Here is an 11,365-nt window from a genome sequence, read left to right on the forward strand (position 1 = left end):
GTCAAGTGTCTTTGCTCCACTCATTTCCTGACTGAACAAGAACAGAGCGAGCTGGGACAAGGAGAGGATGGGGTGGAGAGCACTGAGGTCTCCTAGTTCCTTCCTCCCTTCTCACCACAAGGTCACTCCCTCTGTCTTTCACCAAAGGGGGAAAAGTGAGGAAAAAAACAAGCAAACCCTGAGATGCCTGGGTGGCTTGGTCCGTTAAGCGACTGCCTTCCACTTGGGTCATGGTCCCAGGGTCCTGGGATCAAGTCCCGCATTGGGCTACCTGCTCAGCGGGGAGTCTGCTTCTCCCTCTGCCTGCTGCTCTCCCTGCTTGTGTGTGTACGCGCTCTCTCTCCGACAAATAAATAAAAATCTAAAAAAAAAAAAACCCCACAAAAACCCTATTTCTGTCTTGACCAAGACCTTTTGGGCTTTGGAGCCAGACAGCTCTTGTTCAGTTCTGTTCTGGATGATTTGAAGTGAATCAGTTATTTCATTTAGAAATTATCATATTATCAACCTCATGGCAGAGGTGAGGTGGATGGGGATTGAATGAGACCATGTAGGTCATGTGCTGGGCACACAGTAGGCACTTAATAAGTGGCCGTCTTTACTCTTATTAGGGAGGGGGCCTGGGGAGAGGTAGAGAACGCATTAGCGAGTAAGGAAAGGGTTAAGGTATAGGCAGGGAGGGGTAGGGGGCCCCTGACTAGGCTCTGAAACTATTGCTGGCAGGCCTAAGTGCAAAGCCAGAGTGAACCAAGAGATAAGGGAATGGACCAGACCACCTGGCCCCGGATGTTAGGGAGTACTTTTCTTTGGCGGCTACAGTGTAGTCACAGAAAATGACCAAACCTCAAAGAATTAAGTCATTAAGGGGGTTATCAATAGTCCTTTTTTCTCAAACCAAGATAGCATAAGAATCTCAAGGCCCCAAGCTTCCCAGTCAGTTCTCAGTTAAAGACTGCCACCAAAAGCCCTCAGTGGCAACGCGTTCGGGACCCCCTCATTCAAGAGAGCTTTTTCTTTCCTTTCTGCTCTCACCTTCACTTAACAAACTTTCACTTCACTTCACCCTTTTGTGTCCCCGAGACTCATTCTTTGACTCTGCGAGACAAGAACCCTGTAACATTAGGATAAGAACGCTAACTTTTCCTCACATAACAAGAATTAGTTCTCATTCACTGCTCTCAAAACCTCAGAGCTATAACTAGCACAATTTAGAAGGCGAAATTAGCAACTGAAAAAGCGAAGATAAGAAGTTTTTTTGTTTTTTTTTTTTTCCGCTTTCTTTTTTAAAATTCCCCGTACAGGGTCGCGGAGTCGTTCGTCTTCGCCGAAATAGCTCAGTTGGGAGAGCGTTAGACTGAAGATCTAAAGGTCCCTGGTTCGATCCCGGGTTTCGGCAGGGTTTTTGCTGACACAGCCCAGGACAGAACAAGGGTTCTGCTCACTTGAGTAGTCTCTCCTGTGCCCCCGGGCGCGCCTGCACAGAGGCCCTGCGCCTCTCTTAGTGCGCGTGCCCACCCCCCGCGCCTGCGCAGAGGCTTGGGTGGATGGATGTTTCTTAGCGCGTGTACCCTCTCCCGCGCGTGCGCAGCGGCAGTGCGGGTCTCTCAGCTCCTGTGCCCTCCTCCGCGCGTGCGCACCGGCCATGCGAATCTCAGCGCGCGCCCCCGGGAGGCGAAGGTGCTTTCATTCAGCACTTGGAGGGTAGTGCGGGGTTGGGCCTCGTCGCGAAGCCCCGAGGGGTGGAGAGCCCCTCACCCGGTCTAAGACCGCACACTAAGCTCCTTAGTGTTTGTTCCCAGTGCCGTCAGCTCGCAGGGCTGGCAAGTTTTTCTCGTGACCGACGTGCCGACAGCCTTAAAAACGTTTGTCTATACAGCCAGACCCGAAAGCCGGGGCCCCGTCGGCGGGTCAGAAATCTGGTGAAGGATGGTTCCCAGCCGGAGATGTGACTCATAAGCACGTGTCTCTGAAAGAGTGCTTGGAACCTGTTTTCTCACCGCTCCTTTAATAAACGGGGCGTGAACGATTGCTTAGGGTCAAACGCTGCGCAGTTACCGCCGAGAGCATTACTGTCAGGACTGACGACGGGGGTGCGGTTTTCTTGGTTATGGGTCTACTGATGTTCCGGATATAAAAGTAAATTTCAAGAAAAAAACATCCTAGGGCAAAGTAACATTCCAAGAGAAATGTCTGAGCTTGTAAGACTCCTTATTAGGCACTTTGCGCATGCACAAAGTCCACTGTGGGTAGGGTCAGGCCTGGGTGGTAATCTGTCCCCACCCAGCGCGGAACCCAGGTGTGCTTTGCCTAACCCCCAACCTGCTCATTATGAGTGGTGTGAACACAGTCTCAAATTTGTTTTTGGAGTTTTTAAAATAACCTCCGCCCGAACAGGGACTTGAACCCTGGACCCTCAGATTAAAAGTCTGATGCTCTACCGACTGAGCTATTCGGGCTCACGAAAGAATTTCTTTCCTTGTCCTACCCGCAGTGAAATAGGCCACGTGGCCGCATTCTTTTCCTATTGAATTAACATCCTGAGTCCTTTTACTGATTGCCTGGGAGGTGAAACTGCAAAATCAAGATCCAGTGGGTGTTTGGCAGAATGGAATCCTTTTTCTCCCATCAGAGATAGAAAATAAAGAAAATATCTGCCTGCCTCACCTGCCTCGCATCCAGGCAGCAACACCCCCTCCCCCGCCCCCCCGCAAGTGCTAGCATCCTAAAGGGAACATACCCAGAAGAATTCTCCAGAGTTAGGACCTCTGGGCGTGCTTCTGGGTGAGCAGCGGCATTTTTAATTCCAATGCTGGTCTTTGAAGAGCCCCGAAGCGTCTTGTGGGTGGCAAATTATGAAAAATTGATTAGGTTTCCAATAATCTATTCAACAGGCGTTCATCGAGGGCCTGTCGCTCTCCAGCCTTTAAGCAAACTTAGGCTGCAAAGACCCAGTCCTGGTCCTCAGTGCGGCGACAAGACACGCTACCAGAAGCACCCAATCAATCGCCTTGACGGTGGGAAACTGGCTTTTGCAGCGTTACCCCGCCGACACCAGAAGTAAGAGGCAGTAAAGTCTTCCAGGGGGGTGGTGAAGCCTGAACTGAGCTGTGAAGGGTGACGGGGCCCCTGTAGACTTGGAAAGAATTCTGCCTGCCATAGTGTACCTTCAACACCTGTATAATGGGTCTATCTTTCCTCCTAGAATGTTTCTGCTGTGAGGCAGACGGTCCCTGTATTGTCCCCAATGCCTGGCCAGTGGCTGGCACAGATCAAGTTCTCAAAAACTGCTGTGGAATGAATGAGGGCCATGGATCAGGGAAAGCTTTTAGGGAAGGTTCGGAGAGCAGAATTGGTTCTTGGGAGTTTTTGTTTGGTAGAGAGAGGAGGAGAACACTCATATCAAGGTGAATGATTTCCACAGATGGAATAATTTTGCCCTGAAAAAGTTCTCTGCCACCCTATTGTGCCACCCCATTGTATTTATTTTATAGTGCTTAATGCCATCAGAAATTCTGTTTATTTGCTTATTTATAAACCATCTCTTCCCATCACTCTGTGATGTAAGTGCTGCTGGACAGTAATCTTGTTGGTGAGGACCTTGTCTTTCTTGTTGTCCTTATTTTTGTTTACTTTTACTTAAAAAAAATGTTTGCATTCCCATAACCCCAGCGTTTAGAACAGTATTTGGCACATAGCAGGATCTTAAGAAATAACTGTTGACTAATTTCAAATGTTGAAGGTTTTTACTGCACAATGTGTCTCCCCTCCCCCCAAGGTAGTATAGTTTTATACAGATCTTTTATTTCAGTTTTCCAAACCATCAATTCTGAATTTGTTGCTATACGTTGTGTCAGGCGAAAATATTAACATTCAGATTAAGACATCATTGCCATGTAACCATCCATCATACTGTCTCAGCCTAGGATTGCAAAACACGTGGAGGGCCCTAACTGTTCATCATTTTTAAGCCCGCAGGAAATTCAGAGAGCATGACTCTTTTTTGGAAAAGCAGGGAAACCTTTACCAGAAGTGGGGTTCGAACCCACGAGGATATAAATCCATTGGATCTTAAGTCCAACGCCTTAACCACTCGGCCATTCTGGTACCCGTCAAACCGGCATTTACTTTTCGGTAACTTGACCAATACAGAGACGCTACAGTTTCAAAACAAAAAATTTTATCGCCAATGTCAAAGAACAATATCGGGGAGGAAAAAAAATCCCAGCAACATATCACATCATGCTAATTTCTCCACCTCCACTCACCAGAGACTCTGGGGCCCCCTGAAAGCGACTGGGAAGACTCAGGTGGCGGGACTCCTACCACCTTGGCACGAGAGGACCCAACAGAGAGATGGAATGATTTTCTTTCCTTTCCATAGCAGGGCAGTGGGATGCGGAATTTTAAATGGGTTAAGGTGTTTTTGTTTTCCTTTTAGTGCTTTCTTTTCCTTACCAAAACAAAAGCGACTCTGGTGGGACTCGAACCCACAACCTTTGAATGCCTCCATCTGTCTAGAAGTCCAATGCGCTATCCATTGCGCCACAGAGCCAGGCACTAGCGCCCCCTCCGCGCCGCTTACATCAAGGCAGGCACGGCGCCTGTCCCCGGACACTGGCCCCGGGCCAACCCCGCCTTTCTTCTCGGAGAAGCGGTGGAGCCCGTGTGGCCGAGGAGAAGCGTGGGTGGGAGCTGCGCTGGCAAGTCTGAGATCCCTCTGAAAGTTTCTCCCCGTAAGCGATAGCCGGGCATCAACCCCCAGTCTCCGCCCACGTTGGAGAGTAAAAGGTCTTTGTGTGCAGTTCTTCCACCCTGGAGGACTGCAGGAGCACGCGGTTCCATAGTGTAGCGGTTAGCACGTCTGCTTTACGCGCAGAAGGTCCTGGGTTCGAGCCCCAGTGGAACCACAAAGCTGTAATTATGCCTTTTAGGGATATTTTCAGGTTTCCCTTTGCCAGCCAGATCTTAAATTTTACTCGGGGAAGCGAGAGACGCTGCGGTTCCACCCAGGGCTCGGCGCGGCGCCCGGCCGAGTCGGCTCCAGTCCGGTAGGCGCCCGCACAGATCCGCCGCCGAGGCTGCCCCCGTGTGGCGCCTCTGGGGAGGTGCAGGCGGTCAACACCGCGCCGGTCACAGCGCGCCTCTGCGCCTGCGCCTTCCCGACCGTCCCGCAGTACCCCCTGCGCCGGGGTCTGGGCTCACCTGCTCCTTCCTAAACCCTGCTCGGGCCATCTTTAAAAGTTGCTGCCACCACTCAGTCGGGGGGGGACATTCGGAGGGTCACCTCCCTCCCTTGTTGATTACTCCAACTCCACTGACCTCATTATTTATTGAAATTAAAAATCTTTTTGAAAAATTATATGCACTTGTTAGACAATTCAGAGAGCCCCACATGTCTTACAGTAATACCCCCCTCTGACAAAGCTTTTCTCCTTAACCAAACGACCGGGGCTCCTCTGAGCCCTCCTCTCAACGAGGCCTGTCACCCTCGCCATGAGGACTTAAACAAACAGCAACACTAACAGGGTTTGTAGGCATCCCCAAGGTGACCCTAGGTCCACCTGAAGTGCTGCCTGAGAAAACTGAAGGCTGTCCAATTTACTGTTGGTTTCAGCCAACACCTGAACACAGGGCCCCTGTCTCCCAGCCTCTGTGGGAATGTAAGGAGCCAAACTTACGGTAGAGTTAAGAACCACATGGGGTTTATGGGGACCAACTCCACCGATTCCAGATTTTTTGTAATTTTGCCTTCCCTGACTCTACTGAGCTCTGATCACACCCTTCCCTGTACCTTCATTCTGCTTTAAAATGCCCAGCCACTCTGTACAAATCGAAATTGAGTGCAGTTCACGCTGGATACTTCACTCTTGCAATGGTGTATTCCTGATTAAAATCTATGCTCTCCTTTTTAACTCGTGTCCAGCTTTCTCTTCGACACCTCCCATCTTTCAACTGCTAGAAGTTTCTTTTGTGACCCTTCAGGAATAGTCTTTGCATTCTCCAGTATAGATGTGCCTTTCCTTTTTTAGCCACTTAGGATTTTTGTACAAAAGATAGCATACCATAGGTACTGTTCCCCTCACCCCAACAATATTCTGGAAATCGTTCTATGTCATTCATCAGTCTGGTCATCCTTTCGATTCCCTTGTCTGGATGTATCACAATTGTTTAGTCTGTGCCATTTGATGAACAATTACATTGTATTCCGTCTTACAGACAATGCTGGTGGTGGATTTCCTTGTTCATTGGTTTTGGGGAGGATCAACATAAAGAATAATAATAGCAAAATCTTGCTATTTCCCATGTGGCTAGGCAGGAGTCTCAGTTGACTTAGGTAACACTCACGATTATTGTATTACTGTCTAACCCATTTAGGAGGCGTGGAAGAAGCATAGGGAGGGTAAGTGATCGCACAGGGTCACGCTGGTCAGGGACAGAATAGGGTATTCAACCTTGGCAGGCAGGGTATTGCCTTTTTGCCTTAGAAAAGGAATTGCTGGGCATATATATGCTATATTTCTATGAATGTTGCTACTTTCACCTCCAAAGAGCTTGGACAATATTATGCTCTCACCAACATGAGAGTGCTTCCTTCACTTCAGTCTCTCTAAAAAATATTAATAGGTTTTCTGGTTTCTTTGCCTTTTGAAAGGGGAAAATGTTTTAATTTATATGTGTTTTATCAAAGGAAGGTTGACTATTTTTTCATATGCTTAAAAAACATTCTCTTTCCTCCCTAGCATCCTTTTTCCCTCCCTCCCTTCCTTTCAAACTACTATCTGTTCAATCCTTTTGTCCAAATTTCTATTATATTGGTAACGTTTTCTTATTGATTTTTAGGTGCTTTTTATAAATATAGATTTAGATATGTTTTGCAAATGTATTTCCCAGAATTACCGTTTGCCTCTTAATTTTACTTTTGATATTTTTTGCTATGCAGAAATTTAAAACTTTTAATGTAGTCAAATTCATTATCCTTTTGTTTATTTATTTTTGAGAGGGAGCTTTAAAATTTCTTTCCTAGAAAATGCTTCCCCATTCTGAGATTAAGTTCCAAAGATGATGCTATATTTTCTCCAGCTTATTATTTACTTAAAATTTATTTGTTACATCTTTGGTCCTTTTGAAATCTCTATAACTGAGTGCTATGGTCTGAATGTTTGTGAGCCCCCCAAAACACATATGTTGAAAGCGAATCCTCAGTGTGATGGTGTTGGGTGGGGGTTGGAAGGTAATGAGGATAAAACCCTCATCAGTGAGATTAGTGCCCCTTTAAGAGAAAGTTCCCTCATCCCCTCTGCCATGTAGGACAGCAAGAAGACAGTGATCTATGAACCAGGACGTGGTGTTTTCATCAGACCAAATCCGCTAGTGCCTTGACCTTGGACTTCCCAGCCTCCAAAACTGTGAGATAGATTTCTGCTGCTTATAAGCCACCCAGTCTGTGGTATTTTTGTTACATCAGCCTGAATGGACTAAGGCACTGGGTAAGCCATGAGATAGAACAATAGACCCCTGTAGAGGGATTTTATAAAGCACTCTGGAGGATTGGGATGTGTAAATCAGTCAACTTGGTAAAATCACATTTATTCCAAAAATTAAACTGGTCCTGCCAGTCACATGGTCCTAGCTTCAAGTTCCTTAATATCCTTTCCTTAGAACTTTCTAGAAGCTCTGCTGATGTAGGCTTCCTCTCTGGTACTACTTTGGCTCATCAAACCGCCTTCCTTCTGCTTTTCTGTGTCTCATAGGCTGGGTTCATTCCCTTCTCACCAAGAGCATAGCTTTAGGTAGTGTGGCAGACTATAGAAGTTCAGCCTGTAGACTCCAGATCCAAACTGTGGGTTCAATCCTGGTTCTGTCTCTCTTGGTTGTGTGACCATGGCACAGTACATAACCTGTCTGTGCTGTGTGACATTGGGTTAGTTGCTTAACTGTTCTGTGCCATGGTTTCCTCCATGGTAAAATGTGGATCAAGCTCAGCTTAAGATTCTGGAGAGGATTTAGTGAATTACTATATGTAAAGCATTTCAATGAAATGCACGTAGCAAACACTTAGCAAATGTCATCTATCATCGTGATTATTATTACTGATTTGGCAGATAAGTCTGGTAAGTTTAGGTAGAACAATATGGTTTTCTCATAGGGACATTTTTAGAAAATACTAAGTGCTAAGAACATCAGCTCTGCATTTACTGGCCTGTCTTCTAGGAAAGACATTAGGATTCGAAGCCAACAGCCAAGAATTCTTGAGATGTCTTTGGTGCACAAAGGTGGTTTTATTAAAGCACGGGGACAGGACCCGTGGGCAGGAAGAGCTGCACTGGGGTGGTGAGGAGTGGCGCATTATATACTTTCAAGTTGGGAGGGGGTTAGGGATAGTGTAAGCCTCCCAGGTATTTTGGAAACAAGGTTTCCAGGATCCTGAGGGGGGCTTGCTATTGTTAGGAAAGGTCATTTGTTACTGTTTAGTAAAAACGCAGTCATGAGACCCTTCAGCTGTATATTGGTGGGTCATATGCTTGGGGGATGATTGCCAACATGTATCTGGGGTGGTGGGGGTAGAGATAAAGGAAGTTTCCAAAGAAAATTTTATACGTTAAAGTAGACTTACAGGGTACTGGGGGTTGGGCTAAGATTGCCTTTTGCCCTTAGCAAAGTATCAACATCGAGGCGGTTGAGTTCCTAGAGGAATGTCGTTGCCTGTTTCAAGGACCTGTCAGTGGGCTCTAGGGATTAAGGGAATACAGTACTTTTTCTTCTGCTTTTGTTTCTCACATTACAGCGGACAGCCTTCTCCCTCAGCCTCTTCACATTGTCTGTCCTCCATCTGCATCCTTGGGTCCAAGTTTCCCCTTTTCATGGGGGCACCGTTATATTGGATGTGGGCCCACCCTAATGGCTTCATGTTAATGTGATTTTCTCTATCAAAACACTGTCTCCAAATAAGGTCGTGTTCTGAGGTCCTGGGGGTAAGGACTCCAGCAGATGAATTTGTGGGTGGGGGGACACCAGCCATGGCATAACTTGTCCAAAACAGAACATGCAATGTTGCCCAGAAGCATGATCTGTCCTGTATTTCCCTTCTTGGCGAGCCATCTATTATTCCCCACCCCCCACCCCAGCCAGAGGCCCAGCATTTTCCCCATTTCCTCTTCCTTCTCCATCCATCCAGTACCAGAGCTGGCAGACTCTTTTCTCTGTACCCGTTTCTCCCCCGCCCCACTGAGCTCAGGTCTCACTCATCTACTCCTTGGACTGCTGGGCGGCGACCCAGTCTCTAGGCCTGTGCTTCTCGAAGGGACCAGGGCAACTTCACTGAAATGCAAATGGCATATCCCCCTGCCCCTCTCCCCCACAAACCCTCTGGGACATGGTCTCCCTCTCCAGCCTACCCCTCACCTCATTTGCTCCCTTCCCTGGTGCCTGGGGTGCCTTTCCTGGCGCTTCTCCCCACTCCTCACTATCATCTTTGAAGAGCAGCTACTCCCTGTCCTTGACAGTTTGGAGACACTTCTGTCTTCTTTCCTGACTTCAGCCTGGGCATCCGTGCAGTTGGAAGCCCCTTCCAGTCCCCATTCAGTTCTGGGCATTAAGGCCCATGAGGTCAGAGCATCTTGTTCATTCTTCTGTCTTCCCCTCCCCTCAGCCCCAGGTACTGTTAAAGGAAAAGTTATTCTGACACTTAAAACAATAAGAAAGACTTTATTCAGGACCGTTGCCATAGGGGATAGAGACTGGGCTCAACTCTGAATACAGTAAAGTCAGCTGGAGACTTACAGCCACGGGGTAGTGTTGGGGGATGGAAGATTACTAAGCGGAGACATCAAGGTAAGGGGATCCTCAGTAAACCAACATCACAGGATTCTTGGTGAAGGTAGGCCAGGGTGATCCAATGTCAAAAGCAGGGAATGAGGAATTTGATGTGATATTGATCAAAGGTGATCAGATGCCAAGAGTGGGGAGATTCTTGTTAAACTGACTCCGCAGTATTGTTGGGAACACTGGGCTGAAGACAGGATGGGGGCGAGGTCCAGGTGTAGAGAAGAGGAGAGGGCTCCCGGGAGCCTGGCTCAAAGTCTGGCCAAAAGAGAGTCTTTGCCGCCACCCCACCCAGGTCCCATTCTGAAATAGGCACACGATTCGTGCCCATTGATTTTAATGTATTTCTGAGTAAAGGGCCTTTAGAATAGTGATGTTTTGAAATTTTGCTCTTCTTGTGAGTTAAATTTAATTCAGTTTCTTTTGTAACTTTTCCATCAAAGAGGAAACTCAGCTTTTTTGGAGTTTGTCTTTCAAGGTTTTCAAACAGAGTACCCACTTTGTAGAGGAATGTCTTGTCAGAAATCACTGTATTTCAAGCTTCAAAAAGACAGGGTTTAATTATAGGCCTGAAACTATCAGGTATTTTTTTCTAGAAGATATAGGAGAAAACCTTTGTGACTGTTTAGGCAAAAAGTTTCTTAAATAGGACTCAAAAAGTGTCTGTAAAATAAACAATAAATTTAACGTCATCAAAATGTAAAACAAAAACAAAAACAAAAACACCTTCTACTTCTCTAAAAATACTCTTAAAGGAAAAGACATGTTATAGATTGGGAGAAAAATGTTTGCCAAAGGCTTATCTGATGAGTCTTGTATTCGGAATTTATTAAAAAGACCTCTGATGATGCAGTAATAAGAAAACAAACAACCTAATACAAAAATGGTCACAGATCTGAGCGGACATTTCGCCGAAGACGACATACAAATGGCAGGCACGTGCATAAAGAGATGCTCAACATTATTAGTCCTTCGGAAAATGCACAGTAAAATTACACTACACACTTGTTAGAATACATAAAACACAAAAACTTAATGCTAACAATACCAAGTGCTGACAAGGATGAGGAGTAACTAGAATTTCCGAATGTTGCTGGTGGGAACGCAAATGGTATTGCCACTTAGGAAAAGAATTTAGAAATTTCTGTAAAAGTAAACACACTTATTTTACCAGCAGTTCTACTTCTAGGTATTTATCCAAGAGATGCGAAGGCATACGTTTACACAAAGATCTATGTATAAATGTTTATAGCAACTTTAGTCATAATCTCCAAAAACTGGAACCAAACGAGATGTCCTTGACTGGTGAACAGGTAAGCAGATGGTGGTTCAGCCATGCCCTGGAAAACCATCAGCAGGAGAAAGGAATGAGCTTCTGATGCACACAGGAACATGGATCAGTTTCAAAAGTGTTCTGCTGAGTGAGAGAAGCCATTTAGAAAAGACTACATGATATAGGATTGCGTGTTTATGACTTTCTGGAAAAGGGAAAACTACAGGCACAGAAGACAGACCAGAGATAGCATTCTGGAAGCCTGTGCAG

General features: G+C 46.3%; 5 non-coding genes across 5 annotated transcripts; 2 read left to right on the forward strand and 3 right to left on the reverse strand.

The window, feature by feature from the left end:
- Positions 1–1,323: 1,323 nt before the first annotated feature.
- On the forward strand, positions 1,324–1,396 carry TRNAF-GAA (transfer RNA phenylalanine (anticodon GAA)). Its single transcript has one exon. It is a non-coding gene; the product is annotated as a tRNA-Phe (tRNA).
- Positions 1,397–2,383: 987 nt separating this feature from the next.
- TRNAK-UUU (transfer RNA lysine (anticodon UUU)) lies at positions 2,384–2,456 on the reverse strand. The gene has a single exon. It is a non-coding gene; the product is annotated as a tRNA-Lys (tRNA).
- Positions 2,457–4,021: 1,565 nt separating this feature from the next.
- Positions 4,022–4,104, reverse strand: TRNAL-UAA (transfer RNA leucine (anticodon UAA)). The gene has a single exon. It is a non-coding gene; the product is annotated as a tRNA-Leu (tRNA).
- Positions 4,105–4,466: 362 nt separating this feature from the next.
- On the reverse strand, positions 4,467–4,552 carry TRNAR-UCU (transfer RNA arginine (anticodon UCU)). Its single transcript is given in 2 exon segments — positions 4,467–4,502; positions 4,516–4,552. It is a non-coding gene; the product is annotated as a tRNA-Arg (tRNA).
- A 282-nt stretch (positions 4,553–4,834) lies between these two features.
- Positions 4,835–4,907, forward strand: TRNAV-UAC (transfer RNA valine (anticodon UAC)). Its single transcript has one exon. It is a non-coding gene; the product is annotated as a tRNA-Val (tRNA).
- Positions 4,908–11,365: the final 6,458 nt, after the last annotated feature.

The sequence above is a fragment of the Leptonychotes weddellii genome, chromosome 11 (genome assembly GCF_054177405.1).
Source record: "Leptonychotes weddellii isolate Sample4059 chromosome 11, ASM5417740v2, whole genome shotgun sequence".
Lineage (NCBI taxonomy): Eukaryota > Metazoa > Chordata > Mammalia > Carnivora > Phocidae > Leptonychotes > Leptonychotes weddellii.